The 20,686-nt window shown below is 37.3% G+C and overlaps 1 protein-coding gene across 1 annotated transcript in view; it reads right to left on the reverse strand.

Moving 5' to 3' along the window:
- Positions 1-20,686, reverse strand: part of LOC141445982 (frizzled-2-like) — a 364,823-nt gene that overhangs the window by 289,440 nt on the left and 54,697 nt on the right. Inside the window, exon 2 of the mRNA XM_074112295.1 lies at positions 285-316. The gene's annotated coding sequence lies outside the window, so the exon portion shown is untranslated. The remainder of the gene's footprint in view (positions 1-284; positions 317-20,686) is intronic.

A 20,686-nucleotide genomic window follows, 5' to 3' on the forward strand; every position in this document is an offset into this window, starting at 1 on the left:
AAGTAGTGGCCATTAAGTTGTTAGGATGTGCGAGTGGTTTTCAGTGGAGGCATCCAAATGGTTGCGAGGCTAAAGTCAATGATGGCCGAACGACGGCCTCTTTGGGGGTTTTCGGTTTAACGTGAAGACTTCGTGCGTTTCTGATTAACCTTAAATTCTCCGCTTAGCAAGCCAAGGTTCTAGGATATTGAGATGGGATTGGAGCTGGTCAAGTGTATTTAAGTGAGCCCTACATAGTTCGCAAAATACTCAGATCAACATGCAATAAAACGTGAAGTACTTACCACCGGTGTGAAATGGTCAGCTAAAGCACGATCTGAAAATAAAAATGCAATTATCAAGCCTTTCTTTTTTTTACAATAGTTGTTTTAGATTAGCATACAACAAAATATTGATTAAGCCTACCACCTGAATGAATGTATTTAAAAGTTATAGCTGATTAGAATGAATGCAAGAAAATGATTACAGAAGGATTATGTGTTAATTTCGGTTAAGCTATAAGGATGGCAGGAATATTGAGTGCTGATCCATCCATTAGTTGTAGTATATGTACGAGGGTCGTTTGAAAAGTCCGTGCAAAGTCAGAAAGATAGCACCACTGGCGCGTATCGAGGTTATGTTTAGTTAGTAGCATCTCTTGGAAGAACACACACCAAGTTTCAGCCAGATCGGTCTATTTCTTTGTGTTTGGGAATCGTTTGAATCGAGGAAGTCGAGTGATTTTCAAAAAATGGACGAAAAAGAATTTCGTGTGTTGATTAAACACTACTTTATGAAAGGCAAAACGCCTCAGGAGACTAAAGAGAAGCTTGATAAACATTATGGTGACTCTGCACCTTCGATTAGAACAGTTTATAAGTGGTTTCAAAATTTTCGGAGTGGCCATATGGGCACAAGTGACGCTGAACGTTCTGGACGCCCTGTTGAGGTTACTACTCCAGAAATCATTGATAAAATCCATGATATGGTGATGGATGACAGAAGACTGAAGGTGCGTGAGATTGCTAGTGCTGTGGGCATCTCGAATGAACGGGTACATAATATTTTGCATCAACATTTGGACATGACAAAGCTATCCGCAAGATGGGTGCCGCGATTGCTCACGCTTGACCAAAAACGAAATCGTGTGAAGTGTTGCAAGGACGGTTTGCAGCTGTTCCAGAAGAATCCGCAGAACTTTAAGCGTCGTTTCGTCACTGTGGATGAAACATGGATACATCACTACACTCCTGAGACCAAAGAACAATCTAAACAATGGGTTACCAAGGGGGAATCCGCGCCAAAAAAAGGCGAAGACCGTTCCTTCGGCCGGAAAGATTATGGCGACTGTCTTTTGGGATTCGCAAGGAATAATCCTCATCGACTATCTGGAAAAGGGTAAAACTATTACAGGTGCATATTATTCATCGTTATTGGACCGTTTGAAAACCGAGCTGCAAGAAAAACGCCCACGATTGGCCCACAAAAAAGTCCTTTTCCATCACGACAACGCACCAGCTCACACCTCAGCAGTTGTGGTCGCAAAATTAATGGAAATAGGGTTCCAACTCGTTTCACATCCCCCCTATTCTCCAGACTTGGCTCCCTCGGACTACTATTTGTTCCCCAATATGAAGAAATGGCTGGCGGGAAAAAGATTTTATTCAAACGAGGAGGTGATTGCAGAAACGAATGGCTATTTTTCAGACTTGGACAAATCCTATTATTCGGAAGGGATCAACAAACTAGAGCAGCGTTGGACGAAGTGTATTAGACTAAAAGGAGACTATGTTGAAAAATAAAAAAGGTTTACCCCAAAAAATTAAGTAGTTTTTATTTTTGCACGGACTTTTCAAACGACCCTCGTAAATAGTTGTATATAGTAGAGGGATGAATGTGTGAAGCGAATGTATTTTTAAGTAAGAATGGAGAGTGAGTGATATTCTAGTGATAAGCACCTAGACGATGCTGGCTGTATGGCGAAAGCCGATGCCAAAAAAAGAAAAAAAAGTCTACCATCTAAATGATTTTAATTACAACTAAACGTGTTACTAATATTACCCAGTTCTAAACCAAAAAACTTACCGAAACGATGAATACCCTCAATTACATTGTTTTTCTCCTCCTTTACGAATAAGTGAAATCTGAATCCAAATGACAGAAAGCGAGACCAGCGTCCGAGGCGCTATAATTAACCCTTAACTTGGCAGAATTTTATTTTTTTTAATATCAAAATAATATTCATACCACTTAGCCCTTATGACCCGAGGATAACTAGAAAAAAAAACTTCAAAAATTCTCAAAAGGGTAGTTAAAAAAAATCACATGTACCTTGTGGGATACATTGCCAAGAGTATTAATAAATACATTACGCTAACAATTTTTTAAATTCTGATGTATCTCCACAGATACATTATCAAGAAAAGGGTTAGCGAGAGTTAATTATCACGAAGTTTCTAGGTACTTCGTTATTGCTTCGTTGACTGGCCACTTATTCAGGGACCTTCATTGCTTTGCAGGTGTCTCTTAAAAAAAAACATAGTCCCTTTCTCAACCGAGGTTTTTGTTGCTGTTGTCTGGCGTACTCTAACAGTTCCTCTCTATGGTTATTGTTCACATAGTGAACATTGTTAATCGACAGGGCTCCTAAAATTGAAGCGATCAAGCTGGACTCTAATACAGGAAGTTCTTGACCTGAATCCAGTACACTATCACAGCGCACCTTGTTTTCTTTTTTTGGGAGGAACAATAGAAGAAAAATTATAGTGAAAATGATAAATACAAGTTACAAAAAAAAAAAAATAAAATTCTAATTTTTCCTTTCAGTAAAAAAGAAAAACATCATATACTTTTGAAACGCATTCAATGAAGAAAATTTCAATTATTGGATGGTTTATTGCTTACACAACAACTGAGATAGAACCTAAACCTAATTAAAATGTTGTTTAATTTTAAACTCTTAAAATAACTGGCAAGATGATTTACATGAACAAGGGAATTTGGTTTTATTTCTAATGGTGTAATTAAATTTGCTTTGGCAATTGTATCTCTATATTTATGATCATATTTATGGATAACTTGCAAAGCATTGAACAATTATAATGTGATAATTTTTTCGAAAACTTTTGAGATCGAAACCATGGTTTTTATGAGCTATTATGTTGCAAACCATGGTTTTTATGAGCTATTATGTTGCAAACAATGTGCAGTAAGGCCAGTATAACTTGATGCTTCCTGAGTAACCAATGGGTTCTGGGTAATAGAGTACGTACAACTTTGATTTCACGGGCCATCGGGACTGTTAATGTTTCACTTTCCAAACTGTGGTTTGCCTACAAAAGAGCCAGGCCATATTTATTTCAATAAAACTAAACGCTGAGAACAATTTGCAATGTACGAATGCAATAATTGCAGTAAGAGGAATTTTCCTTTTTAAGCGTCTTATTGTTTAAATAACATTCGTTTTACAACAACGTGAGCAAACGTAATTGAATTTATAATATAAATATTATTCATTCATCTTATAATTAATGTGAAATTCTAAATTATATTAAATAAAGGGGCGCTAAATGGTGTAAGGGGGCGATAAAATATTGTTAATCAGAATGGAACAATGACACAGGCGCGGCGGAATGCTTGAATAAGCAAAACCGCTTCTCATTTCATACACACATTCTGGTGAGCACCAAATGGTGACGCTTTGTGTGTGGTATATATATATATATATATATATATATATGGTACGTGACAAGCCAAGGGTAATGGGTACAACCATAAACTGCGTTTGTGTGAAAATGGGTTGGTAGAACTGTGCGGTAACCAGTCGGCTCCTGTACATCGGCAGCCAATTCCAAACACGAACACTCACGTTCGTAACAGAAAACACTGGGGAACATTTGTCATAGTCAGGTGGGACTGCGATATATCGATATTTATCACGAAGGGAAACATTCATGTTCACTTCGTACTATCACCTCGAAGCATCAAGAGAATCTGTCTAATAAAAAAAAAAAAAAAAACCAGTTGTATCAACTAAAAATTTGCAGGTCCAATTTTATTATTTATTTTATAAATATTTAATCCTCAAGGTCCACTGAAAGCTACTGGATATTCCTGCGGCTTCATGTCACTACGATTTGTGGGAGAACTGGGGTTGCTAACTGTAACCGACTTCCTCAAATCTCTGTAAAGAGTAGAAGTTTAAGCTGAAGCTTTATTTCGACTACTCAAAGTGCCAGATGAGCACTTTTAGGTGATGAAACAATTGCCCAGGTTCTCCAGGAAAGTTCTGGAGGAGGAGCGGAATAGTGGAAGCCTTCAGTTACGAATAACCACTGACGCCACGCGATATCCTCAGTGAGAATATATCCCGCAGTTTTTCCTAAAAGAGGAGCATCTATTTCCTACTCTTCCTGACAGTCTACCCCGTTCTAGCTACATCAATCCCCTACGCAGAGAAAAGGTTCGCCTATCTCAAAGTCCTAGGTATCCCTATGATCGTTTTTGCGTACTATCTCCTCAGGGTTCCAAGCACAAAGCGAACTAATGGCTGCAGTGCAATCTAACAAAGTGGAAAAGTTTTTGCCTGAGCGAAATAGTCGAAGCAGGAGCCGGTCCCATCTGAGGCGGAATTCTTTGTTAAGATCTTTTCCGACCTATGGTGCCTTTTGAAAAGGCAGAAGGCTAGATTAAGCCGACTTAGGTACTTAGCCTAATCGGGATCAAGAGACGCGTTCAGCTACCTGCAGGCCTTCTTGACCAGCAGAAGCTAGTGGGATGCACTTTTATGATGCTCGCTGCCCTAAGTAACTGGCCCTCCAGCCTAAAAACTCGGAAGCCGCTGATGGAGAGTAAGAGAAAGTCATGCGGGAGTTCACACCAGATGTTTTCGTATTCTGGAAATCTCAAAATTTCGAAAATATGGGACGGTCGCATCCTTCCTCTTGCTAGGTGTAAGAAGAAGTAAAAAATAAAATAAATAGACGACTTCAAGAATTGCTTCAAGACGTCAACTGGGGCAGAAAAAAAAGAAGAAGAAAACAAAAGGAAACAGAAAGAAAAACCAATGTCCTGTTATACTTTACGAAGACATGGTTGGTTTAGTAATTTCAGCCTGGGTAAAGACGACTAGTTAGTATTCTGAAGAGATAAAGGGTTTTCATGGGTAGGGCTTGTTGGAGGTGAATTGCACGATGAACAGAAGTAGACGCCAGTAGAAGTTGGTTTTGGCAAGGACTGGAGGGTTCTTTCTTTTTGTGAAAGAGGTACGTGAAAGGGTACCTAGTAGGCTGAGGTACGATAAAAGAGCACGTTGGCAAATGTTGGTAGGCCTTTTTTTCGGCCAGTAACAACCAATCTGTAATAAGGAGAGTAGAGGGTGTCAGAAGGATTCACATAGTCACAGACACATAGACACCTGAATGAATGAAATTTTGGTGTTGGAGACACTTGGGGACTTTTCTCTCCTCAATGTTGGTACACAACTGGGAAAATTCTCATCAAACACGCACAGCATCTCTTCCATTCAATGGGTATAAAACTGTAAATACAGTAGAAATACCACAGATATCTAACCTATAATTAAGCCTAGGCCTTCTCGCCCTTAGTCCTTACAATTACTTAAAAAGGAATCCTTTTTCAATGTTTCGATTCCCTTGAGGCCCTTTTTATTATAGCAATACTACTTTAATCCCTTTTGAGAACAGAATATGTTTCGTTGCTCTTGTAAAGAAAGTATTTACATTAAAATGTAGCCCTTTGAAATCATACCTTTTTTAACCAAGTGTTTTTCATCTACCTCTAATGCCCTAATCTGAAGGTATCCCTTCTTTTAACTTCCATTTTTGCACCCTAATTATCTGTAATTCGAAACTAAAAGTTTTTCTTTCAACACTTTGCGCCCTTCCTACCAATGTTTATTTCAGTTAATTAAGAATTATAATTTTCAAAATTTCAAAGATAAACTTTTCCTAAATCTTAAAGAACTTGAATGCCTCAATTTACGATCTGTAAGGAGCATGTAATATTGTACAATTTGGTTAATAAGAAAGTTTATAATTAGAAAAACCTATTTTCACTTTCTTATAAATCCCTTTGACTTCAACTGAATTGGTTTCTAAGGTGACTGTGCAAACTTCTATAAGAAGAGAGTGGACATACTGGGGAGAAGTTCTAACACTGAGTGACAATAGTGACTTAAAGTAAGTTCTAAGTCAGCAAGTCAATAAAAATGTGTTTAATGGTAAGCATGAGATCAGAGGCAGCAACGTTATCTTGTCTCCATCTGTTGACATCGTTTTTAATTTCAGTTAACTTCTTGTTACTGATCATGTGCCATCTCTAACTCCATTTCCATTTAATAAGGCTACTGCAGTCCGAAACTGGGATCTCCTAAAACGGAATTCCGTCCGTAACAGTTCTTCTAGCTATGATAGCCTCCTCATTGCCGCCAGCAATCCCATATTGCCCAGGGTCCAAATTAATACGACTGAAATATTATTTTGGTAAAGTGATTTCAATGATAATAAAATGTTTTAACTCTGTAACTCTCCACTTCTACTCCGGAGGGTCCAGTCTCTCTGGACCCTCCGGATCCGGACTTGCAGGTTCATGCTCTATTCTGCAGCACAAACAATACCTGACCTCCTCCAAGAAATTTTGAATACACAAAATTTTCCACAGTATACCACGACTTATGGATCGTTAATTCCATCTTTAAAAATGTTTATCTTCTATACCTCACTCAATAATCTCGGACGTTACTCATATAATTAAGTTTACGTCTTTTGTAATTTCTTATTTTTGCATTCTCGCTATCCTGATTTTTGTTTTGTTTTAATAAATTTTAATCATTATATTTATTGCGACCATTTTATTTAATTGTAATTAATATAAGTAATTTTTTAATTACAAGTTTACTGAAATCAATGTATTATGCTGTTATGCTATTGTATTGTAAATAAATAAACCCAACTGAAGTGAATTGTAGGTGCTCTAGAGGTGCCCAGAATGTTGGGCTAGATACCCACGGAGTTACAAAATATTGAAAATTGAAAATGTACTATGTCAGGTTGTAAGAGAAACAAGAACATTGAAATTAGTCAAAAAAAACGGAAAACAGAAATTGATAATAAATTTATAACAGCCAGAATTAGGAATAAATCTTGGAGCTAACAAATAATTATTTTACACAAGTGTATATTCAGCTGAATAAAGCAAAGTAAATTTGAAAGGGGAATGACACAGTGGAAACTGGTGGTGGTGAGGAGGGCTTACAAGAAAACCACTTCCAATCAGTAACACAATCGGCGCTCATCAGAGAAAGAGATATAGAGTTTACATTGAATGGTATAGAATTGAACAGCGCCTGGAGTCGGAGGTGGCGAACCAACCGCCAGCAAGAGGCGGCTGGAGTAGTCGGCTTGAATTCTGGTGGTATGGAGAGGTGGTGGTTTGGAAAGTTGGGAGCGGAGCAAGAGACAAGAGGGGATGGATCTGCTTTCCACTGGCTGCTGCTGCTGAATTACCCTCTCTGTACCCAGTCGGAGAGCTTGCTCACACCCTATTTCTTACTCAGCTTAAGGAGAGGGCTGGAGGGAAAAAAAAGAAAGAAAAGAGCAAAAGAAATAATATAGTTAGAATGTGGGAATGAGCGGCAGCAAGGAACAAGACGGCACAGATGGAGGAGCTAGCAGGAAGCCAGAACTAGGAAGGAAGTAAGGACACGAACTGTACGTACGAGCGGACAGACACTTGGTGTGCGAGTAGGCAGAGTAAGCGGCTGCCTATCCCCTACCTCCCGGGCAAATGGAAATTTTCTTTTTTTTCACTTCTCACTTCAAAGGGCATTTTTCTGATTACCATGGGAAATTTCTCTGAGATTCTAATTTTCTATCGTCCAATTTGAGAATTAGGTTCTTCCTTTTTTTCCCCTCCTTCTCCCACAGCTACCCCTTTTGTACAAGTGCTCCAGTACAAGTACTCCTTCACTTCCTGCCTGTCTTCACCACCTATTAACCATTTAATGCATTCGGACGACGATTAATTGGAGAAAATGAATTTTCCTCTTCTATCTCATTTCCCCTCCCAGTAACAATTCTCCTCCCCCCACCTCTTTTGGCTTCTTTCCTACATAGAAAACTTAACGAGTTCAGCGCTTGTCTTGAAATAGAAGATAAGTAAAGAGGATAGAGAAGTGAAGGGAGTTTCCAGCCCAAGGTGTGCAACAAAGAGAGAAATTACGCCAAAAGGGGATCTGAATAATTATGGAGAAAAGTTATTAAGAAAAATAAAAAAGAGAGGAAATGGGGGATGAGAAGAAAAGTGCAAATTTGGAAGGATGAAGGAAATGAGCCTTTTTTTTTTTTGCTCGATTTAATAGTTCATTAATTAGGAAAAGAGAAAATCTAAAGGGAAAAAATTGCAATTAAAACCATAATCACTTTTTTATTGCTATTATTATTCGCTAATAGTTATTAACGACTAGATTCATAAACAATTATTTTTAATTGATTTTCTTTTTGTTATTAACAGAAATTTAGTTAGAAATATATATAAAGTATTGGAAGCATTAGTTATTTACTGCGCTGGTTTTTTGAGAACCGTCAAAACTAAATTTCCCAGAGCATATGTAAAAATAAAAATAAAAAAGATAGAACTTTATATACGTATATAAACCCTTGAAGAATGAAGTTCTAAGAAAATAGAAAAAACTGAAAAATGGCTTCCGGTGGAACGACTTCAGAAAAAATCTTAGTAAATTTTTTTTTTCTCTGTTATGTGTGAAATAAGTTTGAAGTTTTGAAAAATAAGTTTGCAAGTTAACTATTGCAAAAGATATTTGGCTCTAATTGGATAAATAGAATGTGGAAATTAAATGCAGTAAGAGTGAGATCTGGCTGCCTAAGTGAACGCAACAACGTCTTGGACATCTAAAGAGAATAGACGAGGGATTTAGAATTAAAAAAGCTAGAATTGATTCTAGATTCTAGAACTGAATGGAAGGTCAAAGAAAGAATGGAAGCCCTAGGATGAGATGGTTTGAGCATGGAGGTCCACAACGGATCATATATTCACAATGAGAATGGTGCTAGAAAGTTTCTATGAAAATAATCTGGATTTGCATCAACTATATGTGGATTTCAGAATGGCATATGATTCCGTATCTCGTACTGGACTAATTAGAGGTATGAAACTACTAGGGGTCCCATTTAAGATTATCAGGCTTGTGCGCATGACTCTAAATCAAACATCAGCAAAAGTGGTTATCCAGGGAGAAGTGTCGACAAAATTCGGAGTGAACGTGGGTTTAAGACAAGGAGACCCGGTGTCTCCGGTGTTATTTAATCTGGTACTAGAGATGGCATTAAGAAGAGTTACCAGCAACCCAGGCGGGACCATCTATAACCGGATGACACAGCACTTGGCGTATGCTGATGACGTGTTAATAATCGCGAGATCAGTTACAGAGCTAAAGAAAGAATTCTTGGAACTGGAGGAGGGTACGGCTATGTGTGGACTGCGGGTCCATGAAGAAAAAACTAAGTATATGGTGACCACAAGAAATGAAAGAAGGCTCTGCGACCTCGAGGTCGGGCAACACCGTTTCGAAGGAGTGGGGGCTTTCAAGTATCTTGGAACTACCCTCACATCCAAGAATGAGGTAGGCCAGGACATTAGGAGCAGACTGACGGCAGGAAACAAGTGCCTGGGTGCTCTGAAAAGAACGCTCCGGAAAAAAGATGTTTCCAGGAAGGCCAAGATCACCATATACAAAACAGTGATTAGACCTGTAGTGATGTACGGGTCGGAGACTTGGACTCTGACAATGGCAGAGGAAGCCAGATTGGACTGTTGGGAGAGGAAAGTGCTACGATGCCTATTCGGCCCAGTGAGCGAAGACGGGGTTTTCCGGATTCGGAAAAACACGGAGCTATACCAACTGTTCGGAGAGGACACCTTGGTTTCATGTGTAAAATTGAGAAGGCTCGGGTGGTCGGGTCACCTGCACCGGATGGAGAGGGAGAGATGGCCCCGCAAAATATATGAGGGACATCCTGGAGGGAGAAGGCCAAGGGGTCGCCCGAGGCTGCGCTGGCTGCAGGATGTGGAGGCAGACCTCCAAAGACTCCGTATTGGGCAGTGGAGGAGGAAAGTCGGGGATCGTTCCGAGTGGAGAGATTTGTTGATGGAGGCCAAGGCCCTTAATGGGCTGTAGCGCCAATGATTAGATTAGATTAGATTAGATGTGTGAAATAAGTTTGAAGTTTTGAAAAATAAGTTTGCAAGTTAACTATTGCAAAAGATATTTGGCTCTAATTGGATAAATAGAATGTGGAAATTAAATGCAGTAAGAGTGAGATCTGGCTGCCTAAGTGAACGCAACAACGTCTTGGACATCTAAAGAGAATAGACGAGGGATTTAGAATTAAAAAAGCTAGAATTGATTCTAGATTCTAGAATTGAATGGAAGGTCAAAGTAAGAATGGAAGCCCTAGGATAAGATGGTTTGAGCATGGAGATGACCGCAGAAAACTAGGTATTTAGGCACGGTTAAAGGAAGTCTCAGGACAGAATTATCTGGTGGTTAATTATCAAGAAGACCAAGGCTCTTCAACGGAGCCTTTAGAGGGAAGACGAAGAAGGAGAAACTGAAGAACAGTTATTTTTTTTTTCTTGCATCTTATGCGCTAAAGTTAGATCGGTCTGCACTTTAAAACTTTCATCAAAGCGGATGTCAACTGCAGTCCACAGCTATGCATGTTTCATTTATTAGCCTTGTGTACTTGTTAAGATATGTTTTATAATTGGACCAAACTCTTTGAAACAACATCCTGCCTGTTGAGGACGTTATGGTGTCAGTTATGTTCGAGTTGGTAAATCCTGAAAAGATGGCAAGAGAAACTTTGTCACTTTGTTAAAGTAATTACCAGCTACCAAAAGCAATAGATTTAACAAAGTTATAAAGACTGATATGTGTGTAATGTGATATTAAACATCGAGATTCTATATTAAAGCTACAATTACGCAATAATCTGTGTAATCACACGTCTTTTACTGCAGGAAATTACAGTTATAGATGATGAATTTACTCGAAATAAAATACGTCATTAATTTAATAAAATAAATTAATCCGTACTCAAAAAAAAACTAATTCACCATAATTTTAAATTCCTTTATCCAACTCCTAAATCGCTTTTATTAGGAAAATATTCCAAATAAAAGTGAGAGACATCCGTGTTAGTAATAATCATTCCAACTTGAATTACAATCAATACCGTCGTTTTCCAGAATATGCCAATTTCGAATTTGCATTCCTTTGAATTGGGAATAACAGCAAAGCAATTATCACACTACTTGATATTGTACAGGAGGCGGAACCTTTTTTTGATGAGCACTTTAGTGGAGTTCCTTGAAAACTTAAAAAAAAAACTGTTTTTCCGGAAAAACATCGAAAATTAGAGTGTTAGTTACGTAGATAGGTAAGCAGTACTCGAAATTTACAGAAAACCATTCAAATACATTCTAGAGAAAATAGAGAAAAACTAAAAAAATTGCTTTAATAAACTGTGGTCAATCAAAGTAAAGTAATCGCCTATTTTTTCAGGCGGGCCTTAACGTCCAACTACCAATTAGGTGTCGTGGACGGAGGCGACTAGCAAACATACTTTACTGTAAACTTTTATTAACCATTAAATAAAATCCAAGGCCTAAGACCGGGGAATCGAACCCAGTACCACAATACATATTAGCTTCGCAGGTCTCGCCTCTAACCGCTCGGCTACTGTGGCCAATCAATTTTAATACTTTTAGAAAAACCATAGTTTTGAAAGCGAATCACAACCAAAACAGAATCAAGTTCTAGTTATTCGTGACTTTTAATTTTTGTTATTAACTATTTGAGTCCATGATTATGTGTTTGAGTGGGGTTATTAAAAATCTGTAATTGGTAAAAAATTAATTTAAATACATTTTTTTAATTTAAAGGTGCCCGGAGCTTTTTTGAGAGACGTGCCGGCCTCCGGACTGTACTCTCTCGTGACATAGAATGTGAGCTGTAAAAAACTCCTAGGAAGAGAAAAATCTAAGAGCCATGAGCTGGATTCGAACCCGCGATGAAGATACACTGAGCTAATCCCCTCAACATTCTCTCCCCGCCCCCAAATATCAGGGGCTTAAAAAATGTGAAAAATCAATTTTGAAACTTAGTCATTATCGCAATTTTCCTTTTAATAATATTAAAAGATAGTAAAAGCATAATAGTACACACTAACTGATTTACTAAAAGGGTTTTCAAAATAAGAACAATTCCATTGGCTGAAGAGCCTTTAAGCCTCTACCTATTATTGGCTATCACAACAGGAAATACCTTTTAAGAGGAAAACCCCATATAATATGGTACCTACACATACACACCCACAGTTCTCACACAAATTCTAGAAGAGTTATAAAACCCAGGGAAGGGTCGTCTGCCTGTAGCACCTAGATAACAGGTATAATCCTGGACTTCTGTTGGTATACACTGATAATGAGCCGCAATGTGGCTGTGTGTGTGTGTGTGTGAATATGTGTTGGCTAGTGATTCAGAAAGCCTGCTGGAAGAATAGAGTGAAAACAATCAACTGGACCAGAATTGGAAAGGATTACAGATGGAGGTCTAAATGAAAAGAAAAGGTTGAATTTTAGTAATTTTTGTATTTAATACTTGGCATGAGAGGATAGTTATTTCTCTTTCTGGGTTCCACCGGGAAAACACATTTTGACGTCTACGACGAAGTGAGCGATAATGAGAGAATTGAGATAATGAGCTAATGATTATGAAAGAGATAATCATTGATAACACCTAAAAAATATACGACACCAGTTTGTATTCTAATATATTGCACTCAAAATACTTCTGATAATTAATGTAAAATTATTAATATGAAACATACATTAATTGCAGTAATAACGCACGTCAACAACTTAGCCGCGCTAGTAGATTTTTTTCAGCTCATTGCTGGTCTGGATTCGCTTTAAGAAGCAACACATGATTTACATGGCCCTAAGTGCAGTAGAGGTGACTACTCAGGGTAGAGTTGCCATATGCTCTGCCGATTCAATCAGCGCCCTACAATCTCTTAGGCATATAAACGCCAAACATCCAATCATCCAGGATATCCATACATTGCTGTATTTTATGGGAAGAGTAGGAGCAACTGTTGCATTTGTCTGGGTACCCGGTCACTCGGGAATCCCCGGTAACACAGATGCTGTACTAGCTGCCAAAAAGGCCGCTCATATGGCGGTAACCATGGGAAGGTCCTTGCCAGCAGACGTGGCGAAGCAAATTAAAAGATACATTCATGAAAAAAAAAGAAAAAAAAAAGCGACACTAGTCTAGAAATAGAAAAATCTAAAGGCTGGATTCGAAACCGAGTTCTCAGCATAGTAATCCAGGAATCCTAACCACTTTGCTAATTCCTTATACTTAACCAGTTAACTGTTTCCACCTTGTTGGAAAATGTGTCCCCTACGTGCGTCGTACAAATTAAGCGATAATGAATATATTCATCAAACCCTATGTTTCATATGAAATTGGGTTGCAATGAAATTACTTTTATATTTTTTTTTCGTTATTCATTTCATGTACTCATTTATTCATTTATTTATATTAACGTAAATAGGAACCAAATACATCTAAAATAAATTTACGGATACATTTTAGTTTTAATTAAAATTGCAAAATTAACTGCCGATGGTCACAGAATTTTACACTTTTTTCATGACGAAAATCTTCGTCATAAACAGTTAACTGGCTAGGGTGTTGGTGGAAAATAGAAAACCTCAACTTACAATAATTACTGTTGGAAAATAGAATTCAACTTTTCCATTCTCACGTGTCTTCAAAAAGCGGCTAACGGAATTTTAGGACAGTGTCGTACGACAATACATTACCTGGTGATGGGAGAAGAGCCTTAATTATTTAACCAAAATTATGCAAAAATCAAATCTTTGTTTTAAATAGTTAATTAAAAATAAGAAAGATCAGAACAAAGCACATAAACTCATTTAAATTGAATTAAACATTATTTAATCTTTTATCTAAGAATGATTTAAAGCAAAATACTTGGCTCTGGGAACAATCTGAAGACAGGTGTATACAGCGACCAAGTCTTGGTTGAACTGTCTTACAATAAGAGTACTTCTCACATTAAATCAGTTTTGATAGAACCAAGAAGATGAAGATGGTCGTTTATTATATTATGCCGTCTTTATAGTAAACTTTCTTGATGACTTTGTTTTCGATTTTGTAAATCGATGTAAAAGGGATTCTAAGCGGAATAAGAGAAGTTAAGTCATTTAACTTTACTTCAAATTGGTGTGTGTGTGTGTTTGTGTGTTTTGTATCTTCTCTTTTATTATATGTGATCAGTTTTAAACTTTAAACTCAATGTAACAGACCCTCAGCGCGTTTGTGAGAGACGGGACGAGAGGAATATTACCGTCTTTTGAGTTAAAAAGGGGTTGTTTTGAGTGAATGAATTGAGTTTTGAACCAATCTAAAACTTAGAACAGTTTCTCCTTCTGCTTCAGCATCCCTTATCTTCTTTGATTCTCCACCCACTTAACTTAGCAAGTAAAGACTGGGAGAGGAGCCTTTACTGGCTCTGTTAAGAGCTCACTTCCAAACACAGGTGTGTTAATCAACCCGTTTAGGGTTGAAAATCCTTTTCATATCCACAATGTTAAAGAAATGAAGACGCTATTATTTCCTGGACTTTTACAGCCATCAGTTTTTCTTCTAGTTCCTTTCTTCGCAGCTTGATTTCGCTGGAGAATAGTCTTAATCGGTGGATTGCAGACATTGAGGTCGAAACATTCTCTCTCATTCTCAATTTCTTCTAAATAGAGGAGAATCTCGATTGGTAAACAGAACTGCCGCTTTGTAATGTACTAAGTGCAGGATTAAGACCAATGTGAGACTTAGCTCACTACAAGCTTCTCACGATTAGGATAGAGTTTGATTTCAAGCTTACACGCGAGGAAGAGTAAAGTTAAGCACTCCTTAAAAATGATGTCTCAGTATATTGTACGATTCTAACATCCTATAATACGAGGCGTGTTTTTTAAGTAAGTACCGTTTTGAAATTCGGCCGTGTTTAAATTTGTTTGTGAGTACTTAAAATGCCTCCGCAGATTGAGAATCTCAATCCGACTATGAAATAACGCGCTGAGATTCGTTTTCTTAGTGTTAAAGGTGTCAAAGCGGCTGAAATTCATCGTGAGAAGTGTCGGTGAAGTCTGTGGTGAAAATATTATGAGCAGTAGAATGGTACGGGAATAGGTTATGAGCTTTTAATGATGGCCGCACCAATTTTCATGATGTGGAGCGAATTAGGCGACTTTCAGTCATTACTGAAGATTTTGTGCGAAATTGTAACAGGATTTTGTGATGAAGAAGTGCAAGAGAAGAGAACAGATGCTTTACTATTTCATCGTTACCAAAGAAGTTTTTTATTGTGTTTGAAATGGGTAACCAATACCTTCTCGAGTTGGAAGAATCCCTTTGGAAGTTCAAAACGGCTTTTTCCATACTTTTTAAGCTTCTAGAGAATCACAAAGGGATTAATTTGAACTACCTATTTAGTATAACTTCTAAATTTCAAGGTTTTAATTACGAAATTGCGATTACAGAAAGTTATGTGATTTATCTCACAGGTGATCTCGCAGGTGGTCGTGCTCTCTTTTTTATTATATTTAATCATTTCTCCGACGCAACACATATGTTCAAATATTGTATGGGATGTTGATACGGGGTTTATTTAGGGATGTTGGATCTAACACAGCCATGAATTGGTGAAGAACGATTCTCTTTCGTGATTTATATAATATATATATATATAGGGTGACTACCACCCTGTGAAGGGTGTCAGAAGCAAACAGTTTCAGTGAGAGTGTCTCCATGGAAACAGTGTATACAGTCACGCTCCACTCCTGGACCAGTTAGCTGTTCGTGCAACTACCTCCCAAACCGTCCACAGCAAGAGGAGGCGGAGAGGTCAGCTATGTCTGATGCATTATCAAGCGCATTTAATAGGAAGGGGAATACAGCATAGTCAGGAACAAGGGGTGGGAGACAGTTGGCGTATTGTTGGGGAATGTCCAGGATACCCAGAGCTCAGTATAGGGGGCAAATGCAGGCCTGGAATGGACTAGCTGGGATGAGAGACTGCTGTTGGTGATGCTGGATAATGTCCCAGCAAGGTGGCTCCAGTAGAGATCGGGGATAGAGGCAGAATGGAGGTGGTGATATCCATGCAGGACAATTGGTTGTGTTGATATTCCCTTTAACATGATTCTAGTTGTAGGGAAAGGAGGGAGATGTACAGTTCTGTCCAGCAGGAGGTAGTTGGGATTGTCTGGAAACAATACGCACGGCTCAATTTACCCAATACACGAGGCTATTTGAGGGGAATCAACAAGTTTAAAAGTTATATTAGTTTGCGCCAAGGTTCAAATAATCTTCACACATTACAAGAAAATAGAAAACCTATTTTCGAAACTTCTTTGTTCTGAAAAGAAGAAAGGAGTGATTGATAAGAGAATTAAGTGTTTGGGTTGATTTGGGAAGAAGCGGCTATTTAGAAAGGATTCGAAGAATAGGTAACAAACAACAGAAAGACTCTACAGTAAAGGACAATACATAGGATTATGTGGTTATGTAAGCATAAATGAAGGGTTTGTGTAGAGACAATGTTTAGTTTATTTACCTGAGGAAGCTCACATGTATCTCTGACAAACAGGTGAATACAAAACAATGGGATATCAAGATCAAAGTTTAGTTCATCACTGGCAGGCGCTGTTCATCAAAAGATTTTCAATAAAATTGTTGAACAAAAAGTCCAAAAACCAAGATCAATAAAAATACACCCGTTTCTAACAACACTGAAGCTAAAGCTAGACATGTCTATCCATTGAATAGCTCATACATTTACTGTTACTAGAGCAATTTCCTACCCAAGAGCAGATCGCCGTTCTTTTCAAAGATAATGCCATGTCATCTGACATTGATGAATCGAATACGAAACCCCTCTACATAGAAATGTCAATCAATATACTGTTAGTTTTTTTTACCCCGTAGAATTTTCTCTGGTCCTCCCAATACGAAAAACATTGGCTCTGATCAGTCACGCGATTTTTTCTCTGGCCAATTTGTTTACGATTATGGGGAAGAAAGTTTATTGCCAATTTTAGTCATAATTATTTGGTTTTATAGCCTAACTTCCGTCCAACGGTCATAATGCGACGGTTAATTGGTCTAGTGGTTTTATAAGTGGGAGATCACCAGTTCGAATCCCGCGTATAGATAGTTTTTATTTAATAGAAACAAATTATTTATATTTAAGTATGAGCTTCCGCCCCCGATACCTAATTGGTAGTTGGACATTAAGCCCCTCCTAAAAAAATAGGCAATTACTTTACTTTAATAAAACAAATGGTTTTTTACAAGTTGAGGGTGTTGCCTTAAAAGTTGGTTGGTCTTTTTAGAGAAACAAGTAAACATGTGTGACTCTGGCCGGGATTGGCTACTCCGATTTTTAGGTACCTATTAGTCAATTTTAAAATGTTCTTTGTGACTAGTCAGTATTGCTAATTGTCTAAAAGATTTTTTTTACGCTTTTTGCAGTAAGATGGCGTTTATGTTCATCGTTAACGATCATGTTTCTTTAAGCTATTAATTGGTTCAAAAGTTTAGTAGACGTGGATATTATAAATGTTTATTTTGTTAGTTTTTTTAACTGATATATTACTTTTAATATTCAATAAAAGATTTCATTTAGTTTCCGTGAGGATATAGTTTTGATTGCTTACAGCTAACACCTCCTTGAGCATGCAAAACCCACGAATTTATTTAATTACCCATCTGTAAATAGTTGCTTTTACTATATTAATAACCAATAAAGGCTTAGATAACCATGCCAATCGTTAGTAACCAACGCATACTAAGGCCAGACTTTAAGTCAACAATTCCACTTGCAATCTTGGCGAAGTAGCCAATCCCGGCCAAAGTCACACATGTTTCTCTACATAATAAACTGGGACAATTGAGCAAAGCATGGCCGCCACAGCTGTCCCAGAATCGGTTTTTAAGTCAATATTGCCTAAGAAAAACGTTTCGCTCGAAAGTTGGTAGTTATTTTCACAAAAAATTACATTTAAACTAGAAAATCTAGTAATTTGGATGGATCTAGCGATTGAAACTATGTTATTAATTAGAATTTGTAATAAATATGTTGTTGAAACAACGACTTTGACTAAAATGGCACTTCTGAAAGTGGATTTCTTTAAGTTTCCCGCCCTTCGCGATGTTCCTGTTCTCACGTAAAAATTTATCAGTTTTTGTTGTCCATTGATTTTACGAATGTATTTGGAGGAGGAGTTATTGGAGTAAAGCTCTGCCATTATTGGGAATCCTACGGATTAAACCACCTCCCATTGTTACTACGTTGTTTTCAAAATGGCCGCAGAAAGTTGTCATTTCGGAATACTAAAAAGAGACGTAAGAAAATGAGTTCAATTTTTTTTTTCTTATTCAGACTAATACAAGATATTTTATTACTAATGGAATTCGGCGTAGAAAATTTGACTGGACAATTTTGACCAGTTTTACGAGAAGTTATTATTTATTAATTACAAATAAATTACATAAATAGTAATAAAATCCGATCATAGAAAGGTAGCACTATTTAGTGAGGTGTTTAAAAGGCATGTTTAGGAGATAAAATGAGCTTACAGGGCTATAAAGTACGAGAGTGTTGCGCCAAAGGGCACCCTAGGATCGATAAATGCACTCTGTTAGTCTACCTCAGCCCTTCACCCTTCTCTACGAATTAAACTAACACATACATAGTTCTCGTAATACCTTTCACACCTTTATAAATAGCAGCATCATGGTTCTCAACTTTCATTACTTTAATATTAACATTTTCACTTATAATTGAATATTAAAAGTAAATAACTTTAATTAATATTCAAATTTGAGTAAATAAATTAAGATTATATTAAATTAGATTTTAATAAGATCCGTACTTTATTATTATATAAAGTTAAGATTATGAAGTTCTTAAAAAAAAAAAAACTGAGTCTAAAATGTTGAGGAATTTTTTGTTCGTCATTTTCTAGCTTACAGCAGAGCAACGCAAAAACTCGCAAACTCGTCGAGCTTTCCAAAAAGCAATAACTCCAAAGTTACAAATTACATTGCAATTTTTATTGGTTATGATAAAGCTAAAGAACAATATGATAGAGATTAGCCGACCATGGTATCCTGATAACTGAATCTGAGATTTGAATAACAAGAGTTTAGGTGGGGGCGGTGAACCTTACAAAAACAAAAACGAAAGAAAAACGAATTAACTATTTATTAATTAAGTTTCCGAGAAGAAATTTTCCGTCCAGAACATCTACTAGAGAAGGTACAACTAACTTCAAGCAGTAGGCAGCACCAGCATCACATACGTGTATTGCGGGTTTAACAGACACAACTTCGATTGTCCTATCAGGATGATATAATAGGATTATTTTAAGTTTGACTTTTTTTTTTATTAGTATTAAGCTTTCGTCCTTAGGACTGCTTTAAAGCTTGGGTTTTTAATCCTAACTGTTCACGCAAACAAATTACAACTTATCCTAGGTGGAAAGCGCATTAATACAAATAAAGAAATTTGTGACTCAAATTGAAAATGATCATTCTTCGCCTGGATTAATGAATCAGCCATTAAAAAACGACGAACTCTAGAAGAATGATTTAAGTTTTCAAATTTTTGCTTCCACTAAAAAACAGTGTGAAAAAATTGAGAAGATATAACATACATATTTAATTTTTTGTTTTTTATTTTTAATTATTGTATAATGTTCTTAGAAGTTTTAGTAATTTCTTTGTTCTCTCAGAGGTTGGATCTGGAGAGAGCATGAAAAGAACTGGGTGATGTGTCCTTGGGTTAAACACATCAAGACTATGATGCCTTGGCTGTGTAAACAAGGAGCCAAAGAGATCTGTGCTTGGGCAGAAATCAGATTACTCTGAACACAGGCCTCTTTACGGGGCATGGTAGTTTCAGGAAGCATCTGTAGGAAGGTAGGGCTTATTAGCTCAGAACCGTAGTGCAGATTGTGTCAGGAAGAGGAGGAAACGGCCTCTCAATTGCTATTCGATTTGCGTTGAAATCGAGTGGTTGCGCTATGAAACCTTTAGCTCTTTGAGACCAAAGGAGATAGTAGCGCAAAAAGAACTAGTAGGGAAAGTCCTCAACCTTCTTAATAGGGGAGGTTTCGTCTACTAGATCCAAAGGAGAAGGCACAATAAGCCTCTTTTGTCTGTGGTTCCGCACGGCATAGGTCCCGTCACGCTTTTCTAATCTAATCTATGTTATTTGTTAGATTTCTGTAAATGATTTAATTTAGGGGAAATAATCATTACTACCACGTGAAGTGGTTATCTTACAGGTATCAGTTAGCCCACAATGTAAGGACATTTCCCTTAGGTTACAAAATAGGGATGGCCCAAAAATTTCTTATAATATTTAAAGTTAATTGCAAATCTATAATTTGTCCCGCATCTAAAGATTGTATAAAAAGTTATTTTAATAAAAATGCTGTAAAGTTTCTAACGAGCACAACTTGAAGCACGTATTGATGATTGAGTAGTTAGGAAATAATAACTTCA

Source organism: Rhodnius prolixus, unplaced genomic scaffold (genome assembly GCF_049639745.1).
Source record: "Rhodnius prolixus isolate KJV_2025 unplaced genomic scaffold, Rpr scaffold_1, whole genome shotgun sequence".
NCBI classification, from domain to species: Eukaryota; Metazoa; Arthropoda; class Insecta; order Hemiptera; family Reduviidae; genus Rhodnius; species Rhodnius prolixus.